We start from the raw sequence: 10,712 nt of genomic DNA, 5'->3' as shown, positions 1-10,712 counted from the left end.
AAAACACCCTAAAGTTTCTAAAACTGTTTGAATGGTGTCTGTGAGTATAACAGAACTCATATGGCAGGCAAAAACCTGAGAGGATTCTATATGGGAAGTGGCCTGTCTGACAAGTTGTTGCTCATCTGTGCTCTTTTTATTGAAGACTGAGGATCTTTGCTCTAACGTGACACTTCCTACGGCTCCCATAGGCTCTCAGAGCCCGGGAAAAAGCTGAACGATATCGAGGCAGCCTCTGGCTGAAACACATTATCGCTTTTGGCAAGTGGCCAATCAGAGTACTATGGGCTTAGGCGCGTGCCCAAGTCGACCCCATGCTTTATTTTCTTTCGTCTGTTTACCTAAAAGCAGATTCCCGGTCGGAATATTATCGCTATTTTATGAGAAAAATGGCATAAAAATTGATTTTAAACAGCGGTTGACATGCTTCGAAGTACGGTAATGGAATATTTAGAATTTTTTTGTCACGAATTGCGCCATGCTCGTCACCCTTATTTACCCTTTCGGATAGTGTCTTGAACGCACGAACAAAACGCCGCTGTTTGGATATAACTATGGATTATTTTGAACCAAACCAACATTTGTTATTGAAGTAGAAGTCCTGGGAGTGCATTCTGACAAAGACAGCAAAGGTAATAACATTTTTCTTATAGTAAATCTGACTTTGGTGAGTGCTAAACTTGCTGGGTGTCTAAATAGCTAGCCCTGTGATGCCGGGCTATCTACTGAGAATATTGCAAAATGTGCTTTCACCGAAAAGCTATTTTAAAATCGGACATATCGAGTGCATAGAGGAGTTCTGTATCTATAATTCTTAAAATAATTGTTATGCTTTTTGTGAACGTTTATCATGAGTAATTTAGTAAATTCACCGGCAGTGTTCGGTGGGAATGCTAGTCACATGCTAGTCACATGCTAATGTAAAAAGCTGGTATTTGATATAAATATGAACTTGATTGAACAAAACATGCATGTATTGTATAACATAATGTCCTAGGGTTGTCATCTGATGAAGATCATCAAAGGTTAGTGCTGCATTTAGCTGTGGTTTGGGTTTATGTGACATTATATGCTAGCTTGAAAAATGGGTGTCTGATTATTTCTGGCTGGGTACTCTGCTGACATAATCTAATGTTTTGCTTTCGTTGTAAAGCCTTTTTGAAATTGGACAGTGTGGTTAGATTAACGAGAGTCTTGTCTTTAAAATGGTGTAAAATAGTCATATGTTTGAAAAATTGAAGTTTTTGCATTTTTGAGGTTTTTGAATAACACGCCACGGGATTACACTGGCTGTTACGTAGGTGGGACGATTTGGTGCCACCTACCCTAGACAGGATATACAGTACCAGTCAAAAGTTTGGACACAAATACTCATTCCAGGCTTTTTCTTTATTCTTACTATTTTCTACATTGTAGAATATAAGTGATAACATCAAAACTATGAAATAACACAACAAGGTATCATGTAGTAACCAAAAAAAGTGTTAAATAAATCCAAATATATTTGGGTCTTGATGACAGGTTTGCACACTCTTGGCATTCTCTCAACCAACTTCATGAGGTAGTCACCTGGAATGCATTTGAATTAACACGTGTGCCTTGTTTGTTCAAAGTTAATTTGTGGGATTTCTTTCCTTCTTAATGTGTTTTAGCCAATCATTTGTGTTGTGACAAGGTAGGGGTGGTATACAGAAAATAGCCCTATTTTGTAAAATACCAAGTCTATATTATGGCAAGAACAGCTCAAATAAGCAAAGAGAAATGACAGTACATCATTACTTTTAGACATGGGGAAAAAACCATCAAGCACTATGATGAAACTGGCTCTCATGAGGACCGCCACAGGAAAGGAAGACCCAGAGTTACCTCTTCTGCAGAGGATAAGTTCATTAGTTACCAGCCTCAGAAATTGCAAATAAATAAATGCTTCACAGAGTTCAAGTAACAGACACATCTCAACATCAACTGCGTGAATCAGGCCTTCATGGTTGAATTGCTGGAAAGAAACCACTACTAAAGGACACCAATAAGAAGAAGAGACTTGCTTGTGCCAAGAAACACGAGCAATGGACATTAGACCAGTAGGCAGAGTTGCAAAGAAAAATACATATCTCAGACTGGCCAATAAAAAGAAAAGATTAACATGGGCAAAAGAACACTGACACTGGACAGAGGAACTCTGCTTAGAAGGCCAGCATCCCGGAGTCACCTCTTCACTGTCGATATTGAGACTGGCGTTTTGCGGGAACTATTTAATGAAGCTGCCAGTTGAGGACTTGTGAGGCGTCAGTTTCTCAAACTAGACATTCTAATGTACTTGTCCTCTTGCTCAGTTGTGCACCAGGGCCTCCCACTCCTCTTTCTCTTCTGGTTAGAGCCAGTTTGCGCTGTTCTGTGAAGGGAGTAGTACACAGCATTGTACGTGATCTTCAGTTTCTTGGCAATTTCTCGCATGGAATCGCCTTCATTTCTCAGAACAAGAATAGACTGACGAGTTTCAGAAGAAAGTTCTTTGTTTCTGGCCATTTTGCACCTGTAATCGAGCCCACAATTGCTGATGCTCCAGATACTCAACTAGTCTAAAGAAGGCCAGTTTTATTGCTTCTTTAACAGTTTTCAGCTGTGCTAACATAATTGCAAAATAGTTTTCTAATGATCAATTATCCTTTTAAAATGATAAACTTGGATTAGCCAACACAACATGCCATTGGAACACAGGTTGTTGATGGTTGCTGATAATGGGCCTCTGTACGCCTATGTAGATATTCCATAAAAGAATCGACCGTTTCCAGTTACAATAGTCATTTACAATATTAACTATGTCTACACTGTATTTCTGATCAATTTGGTGTTATTTTAATGGACAAAAAAGTTTTTTTTCTTTCATAAACAAGGACATTTTTAAGTGACCCCAAACGTTTGAACTTTTGCTTACTTACAAGCACCTAACCAACAATGCAGTTTATTTTTTTACTTTAGTATTTTCTGGGGTTCCCCAGGGTTGCGCCCCCCCCAACACCAACACACCGTCCTGATCCTACTAATCAACTCATCATCCAAACCTTTGACGAGTTGAATCAAGTGATTCAAAAACAAAAATGTGCATCCCTTTGGTTCCTTAGGACCAGGATTAACAAACATGGCCTGTTAGTCATATTAAAATAATGCATATGAAGTGTTTCTCAGTAATAGAATCATGTGAAGGGATTAGCCATATGCCTATGCCATGCTATGGGCTACGATACGAACATTACCTCTCACAACCTCTCACATTGTTGTCTAAGTTTAGTACTGAAGAGTGTTTGTGTTGTTGTTTTGTTGTTTCACTTCATTAACATTAAGACAAGGTGTAAAGTTTCAGCATGGATGACTTGTTCACATCTCTTTCTCTCTCTCTCTCTCTCTCCTTCTTTCTCTCTGTCTCCCTATCTCTGGTGATACATAGATGTCAGGGTTTATGAGTCAGTGCAGATGAAGCTGTTACTTTACCCCTTGGGGTTTATGTGTTTGTGTCTGAGTGTGTGTGTGCTTTGTGTGGGTGTGTTTGACATCGGCCAGCCCACACACCACAGTAACATTTTTGGCACGTGGCAAAAAATATACACGCACACGCACACGCACACACACACACACACACACACACACACACACACACACACACACACACACACACACACACACACACACACACACACACACACACACACACACACACACACACACACACACACACAACACATATACAAGAGACTGTGCACACATACACACATACATGGTTTCGTATACACTAACTGGCTGACATCAGTGACTAGCTGGCATCCTTAGTGATTTATTTATTTGTCAATGTTTAGAACAATAAATTGGCTGTGTATTAGTTTGTGTATGTGGGAACATGTTTTTGTATCTACAGTGCCTTGCAAAGGTATTGAGACCTCTTGGATTTCTTCAAATGTTTGTGTGTTACAAAGTGGGATTAAAATGTATTTAAAAAAATGATCTACACAAAATACTCCATAAAGTCAAAGTGGAAGAAAAATGCATTTGTTTTTTTAGATTAATAAAAATGGAATAACTAAAATATAGTTGTTGCATAAGTATTCAGCTCCCTGAGTCAATACATGTTAGATACACCTTCGGCATTGATTACAGCTGTGAGTCTTCTTGGGTAAGTCTATAAGAGCTTTGCACACCCATTATTCTTTTAAAATTTATTTAAGCTCTGTCAAGATTTTGGGGATCATGACTAGACAGCAATTTTCAAGTCTTGCCATAGATTCTCAAGCAGATTTAAGTCAAAACTGTAACCTGGCCAGTCAGTCTTCTTGGTAAGCAACTCCAGTATAGATTTGGCCTTGTGTTGTAGATGTATTTTGTATATTTGTATTCTTCTTTTCACTCTGCTATTTAGGTCATTATTGTGGAGTCACTACAATGTTGTTGATCCGTCCTCAATTTTCTCCCATCACAGCCAGTAAACTCTGTAGCTGTTTTAAAATTCCCATTGGCCTCATGTTTACATCCCTGAGCAGTTTCATTCCGGTCCTGCAGCTGAATTCAGAAGGACGACTATCTTTGATGTGTCTGGGTGGTGTAATACCTCATCCAGGGCATACTTATTAACTTGACCATGCTTAAAGATACATTCAATGTCTGATTTGTTACCTCTACCAATCACTGCCCTTCTTTATGAGGCTTTCGAAAAGCTCCCTGGTATTTGTAGTTTTATCTGTGCTTTAAATTCGACACTTGACTGAGTGGCCAGATGTTGTATGTACTGTATGGGGGACAGAGGAAGGGTTAGTCATTCAAAAATCATGTCAACCTCTATTATTTCACACAGAGTGAGTCCATGTAACATATTATATTATTTGTTAAGCCAAATTTTACTCCTGAACTAATTTAGGCTTGCTGAAACAAAGGGGCTAAATACTTATGCGACGACTATACATACACTGTACATTACGACCACATGCTCTTTCCATGACATAGACTGACCAGGTAAATTGAGGTGAAAGCTATGGTCCCTTATTGATGTCACTTGTTAAATCCACTTCAATCAGTGTAGATGAATGGGAGGAGACAGGTTAAAGAAGGATTTTTAAGCCTTAAGGCAAATGAGATGGGGATTGTGTATGCGTGCTATTCAGAGGGTGAATAGGCAAGACACAAGATTTAAATGTCTTTGAACGTGGTATGGTAGTAGGTGCTAGGTGCACCAAACTGCAACACTGCTGGGTTTTTCACACTCAACAGTTTGACACAACTGTTGGAAGCATTGGAGTCAACATCAAATCAAATTGTATTAGACCTTACAGTGAAATGCTTACTTACGAGCCCCTGACCAAAAATGCAGTTTAAAAAATACGGATAAGAATAAGAAATAAATGTAACAAGTATTTAAAGAGCAGCAGTAAAATAACAATAGCGAGACTATATACAGTGGGGTACCGGTACAGAGTCAATGTGCGGGGGCACCAGTTAGTTGAGGTAATATATACATCTTGGTAGAGTTATTAAAGTGACTATGCATAGATGATAACAACAGAGAGTAGCAGCGCTGTAAAAGGGGGGGGGGGGGGGGGGGGGCAATGCAAATAGTCTGGGTAGCCATTTGATTAGATGTTCAGGAGTCTTATGGCTTGGGGGTAGAAGCTGTTTAGAAGCCTCTTGGACCTAAACTTGGCACTCCGGTACCGCTTGCCGTGCGGTAGCAGAAAGAACAGTCTATGACTAGGGTGGCTAGAGACTTGGACAATTTTTAGGGCCTTCCTCTGACACCGCCTGGTAGTTGAGGTGTTCCTAATGTTTGGGATAATCAATGTAATTTAGATTGTTGACAAAAAATGACAGTTAAATCCATTTTAATTCCACTGTGTAACACAATCAAATGTTAAGAAATCCAAGGGGTCTGAATATTTTTGCAATACACTGTACATATCTGTGTGAATGTTTAAACGTGTGTGTGTGTGTGTGTGTGTGTGTGTGTGTGTGTGTGTGTGTGTGTGTGTGTGTGTGTGTGTGTGTGTGTGTGTGTGTGTGTGTGTGTGTTGGGATGCATGTCCCGATGTACCTCTGTCAAGTTACAGAAGGTTCTTGGTTCACCGCTCTTATGACTCTTCACTCGTAAATCTGCAGAGTGTGTGTGTGTGTCCTGCAGCTCTCAGGGTGAGACACGTGACAGTGTTCTCCGTGTCATCGTTCCCAGCTGAGCTCTTATCAAACACAGATCCTGTTACCAGACACAAACACACTCCTCCAGAGAGAGGCAGGTCTGCCTTGTATCCCAACTCTGTTTGTCACTACTCATTAGGCTCTGTCGCCCTCGGAGACGGAGTCTGCGGACTGCGGACTACGCCCATCCACCATCCCCGTCCACAACTGCTTGGCTTGGGTTGCCCCTAGTGGCGACGTGGGTTAAGTTGATGGTTTAGAACAGAAAAACAACTCCACGGTTAAGTTTAGCCATTTGTTAAGACTAGCCTTGCTAACTCGTTGTGGATGGATGGTGCAGTGGTCTCTAAGCAGCAGAACTCCTATTTTATAGACCCTAGTTCAGTCCCAGATCCGGTTTTGACAGAGTCTCTCGACATCCTGAGGACCTTCAAAAACATTGAATTTTGACTTGAATCTGGAGGGATCTCTCTGCTGTCGCTGCAGTGTACGTGTGTGTGTGTGGGGGGACGGGGGCAGCGCTCCCAGGAGGGAAGCTTGTTATGTTGAGGATTGATCGCTAGGTCTCTGTGGTCTGACTAACAACTCTCTGGATGGTTGGGATCTGGTCAGCTCTGAGTCACCACTCCCTATAAACTGCCATCCCTCATGTGTCACACACACACTCTCGCACATGCACATACACACACATACACAAACACACAGACACACCCTGTAAGGGCATGCAGAATCTGCGGTCACACCTCTGAAAGTGATCTACAGCTCAGTGATGTGATCTTTTTATCTGTAACCACTGTGACTTTCAGGATTAAGCTTTCTCCATAGAATTCACAGAATACTTAGAAATACTCCTCTCAATCAACATGATTTGACGCTTTGATTCGCTATGTAGGTAAAATACATTGTGGATACGATTTATCTGACCTCATCTCCAGTCCAGTGATGCGTTTTTGATTTACTCATAACGAGATAACGCTTATTGATTTTGGGTCCTCGGGTCCTCTTAACGTAGAGGAGATTATATTGATTCATATTAGATTTGGTTTAAGATGACAGTTATATTGAATGTTTTAATTGATTCAGTGTTTACTGTATATCTTTGGAATGGTTCACTTGTTTATTAATTATTTATCATAGCCTTATTGTCTCACATCACTTAGACAGTTTGACAGATATACTGTAATATAGTGGGTGTATCCATTTTACAGAAAGATAGAATGAGAGAAAGAGTGAGTGTGTGTGTGTGTGTGTGTGTGTGTATAATGTGTGTGCCTGCGTGTTCAAAGTACAGTGATAGTGTAAGTGCGTGTGTGTATGTTTTTGTGTATGTGCTAACCAAAGTGTTTTATTATAGTCAGCAGAACGCACCAGGCTTGTTCCAAACCAACCAACCGTGGGACAGCTTTTACGGGACTGGTGACACCCGCTCCTACTACCTCCACGATGTACGCCATATTTCTGACTCCCGCCGCCTGTCTGTTCGCCGTCGAACTATACCCTGTTTAGCAAGTCCCTGGAAGGAGGTATTTTACCAACTCACTTCACTTACTTTATCCTATTTTATCATCTTACTATTTACGGGTCAATTGCAACTAACAGGCAGAACGTAACGCGCAGCTCAGTTCAGCTGTACGGAATGATTGTCAAATAGTTAAATCTGTGCTTAGTTTGCTCAAATAAAAGGTCTGATTTATACCGAAGATAATACTCCCCAGAGGGCGAATTGGTCTTCAAAAATATTTGCAGCAACCAGGACTAAAAGTTAACACCGCAATTAGCTTTAGGGAGTAAAATGGTGGCCAATATTGGTTGCAATTGAGATCAGGTGTATGTGATAATAGCGCATATCAAGAGATCACCTTGTGTAGAGAAGGGTCTCAATGTTGGTTGCAATTGACCCTTCACTTACTTAATCTTAGCATCTCTCTTTTCTTAATTTATTTATCTTTTTAGTTACCAGTATTGATTTATGTATGTATTTCATGTTTTTAATTGAATTGTCCCCATTTTATTAATGTTCATTAATTTGCAATGACAGTTTGCAATGAAGAACACTTTCCCATAAGTTCCATTGGTCTCGTGTGTGTGTGTGTGTGTGTGTGTGTGTGTGTATATTTATTTAGCATTTGCTATGTTTTGAGTTATGTGTCCTCATTTTATTCATGATCATGTTAGTCTTCTCTCGACACTCCCATTACCTAACATTCTGTTTCAGTTCAATCTACATGTTTTGTTTCCTCGTCCTCCCTTTTCTGTCGTTTAAAATATATATTATTAAAACAGTTCTCATTATTAAGCTGTAAGGTAACACATGTATTATACTTATTCAGCCACTTAAAACAGGATACGATAGTTTATAAAACTAGGCAAAGTCAAATTTCTCACAGACGTACAGAGAGATTCTGTATGTTATTTCTGTCCTGTCTTGGTCTGTCTGTCTGTCTGTCTGTCTGTGTATTTATCTGTTCTGGGCTGTTTAAAGTCAACTAGATGTAAATACTGTAGACTGGTTGGTTCCTCTGTATCACAGCAGTAAACTGTCTTCTCCTGATTTCTGACTTAATTAACATGATTTCATGTTTATACAGGAATACTTTGCATGCCCACTTAGTCTCCACTTACTAACTGTGAATAGAAAATAACATGTTTTCTTTTGGTGTAAGCTAGTTAGAGATGAGTAGTCTAGGAAATCTCAGATCTAGGGCTGGAACATTGGTACATTGTTGGAGGCAACCTACCTGTCTAGAGAGACTATGAGAGGAGTGCTGTTTTTGTCTGAAGGCAGAGAAAGAGAGGCCTCTCCAGTCTAGTCTAGGCATTTCTGCTCGTTGAGAGGAATGACAATAGTTTTTAATGATTTTATTATGATAGGGTTGAACTGACTATAGTCTAAAGTAACTAGAGGATTGGCGTTAGATAACCTCTTGTTTTCATGTTTGTTACCAGAGTGCTGTACTGTAGTTATGGAAAATCAACAATAATTTTCCTTTTTCCCTAGACCTATACTCTGAGTAGGCCATTGTTACAAAATAAGTTGGAGAACAGTCCATGGAGAACAAGAGCACCTCCTCCCAGCTGCCCACTGCACTGAGGCTAGGTAACATGGTCACCACCGATAAACCCATGATAATCAAACATTTCAATAAGTATTTCTCTTCGGCTGGCCATGCTTTCTTCCTGGCTACCCCAACCCCGGCCTACAGCTCTGCACCCCCCGCAGCTACTTGCCCGAGCCTCCCCAGCTTCTCCTTCACACAAATCCAGATAGCAGATGTTCTGAAAGAGCTGCAAAATCTGGACCCGTACAAATCAGCTGGGCGAGACAATCTGGACCCTATTTTTCTAAAATGATCCGCCGCCATTGTTGCAACCCCTATTACCAGTCTGTTCAACCTCTCTTTTGTATCGTCCGAGATCGCTAAAGATTGGAAATCTGCTGCGGTCATCCCCCTCTTCAAAGGGGGTGACACTCTAGACCCAAACTGTTATAGACCTATATCCATCCTGCCCTGCCATTCTAAAGTCTTCGAAAGCCAAGTTAATAAACACATCACTGACCATTTCGAATCCCACCGTACCTTCTCCGCTGTGCAATCCGGTTTCCGAGCTGGTCATGGGTGCACCTCAGCCATGCTCAAGGTACTAAACGATATCATAACCGCCATCGATAAAAGACAGTACTGTGCAGCCGTCTTCATCGACCTGGCCAAGGCTTTCGACTCTGTCAATCACCGTATTCTTATCGGCAGACTCAATAGCCTTGGTTTCTCAAATGACTGCCTCGCCTGGTTCACCAACTACTTCGAGTCCAGTTTGTCAAATTGGAGGGCCTGTAGTCCGGACCTCTGGCAGTCTCTATGGGGGTATCACAGGGTTCAATTCTCGGGCCGACTCTTTTCTCTGTATATATCCACGATGTCGCTCTTGCTGCGGGTGATTCCCTGATCCACCTCTACGCAGACGACACCATTCTGTATACATCTGGCCCTTCTTTGGACACTGTGTTAACTAACCTCCAAACGAGCTTCAATGCCATACAACACTCCTTCCGTGGCCTCCAACTGCTCTTAAACGCTAGTAAAACCAAATGCATGCTTTTCAACCATTCTCTGCTCGCACCTGCCCGCCCGACTAGCATCACTACTCTGGACGGTTCTGACCTAGAATACGTGGACAACTACAAATACCTAGGTGTCTGGCTAGACTGTAAACTCTCCTTCCAGACTCATATCAAACATCTCCAATCCAAAATCAAATCTAGAATCGGCTTTCTATTTCGCAACAAAGCCTCCTTCACTCACGTCACCAAACTTACCCTAGTACAACTGACTATCCTACCGATCCTTGACTTCGGCGATGTCATCTACAAAATAGCTTCCAACACTCTACTCAGCAAATTGGATATAGTCTATCACAGTGCCATCCGTTTTGTTACCAAAGCCCCTTATACCACCCACCACTACGACCTGTTTGCTCTAGTCGGCTGGCCCTCGCTACATATTCGTCGCCAGACCCACTGGCTCCAGATCATCTATAAGTCT

This window comes from Salmo salar, chromosome 24 (genome assembly GCF_965601325.2).
Source record: "Salmo salar chromosome 24, fSalSal1, whole genome shotgun sequence".
Taxonomy (NCBI): Eukaryota; Metazoa; Chordata; class Actinopteri; order Salmoniformes; family Salmonidae; genus Salmo; species Salmo salar.
The sequence above is the reverse complement of the archived record's forward strand: the minus strand, read 5'-3'. Positions refer to the sequence as shown.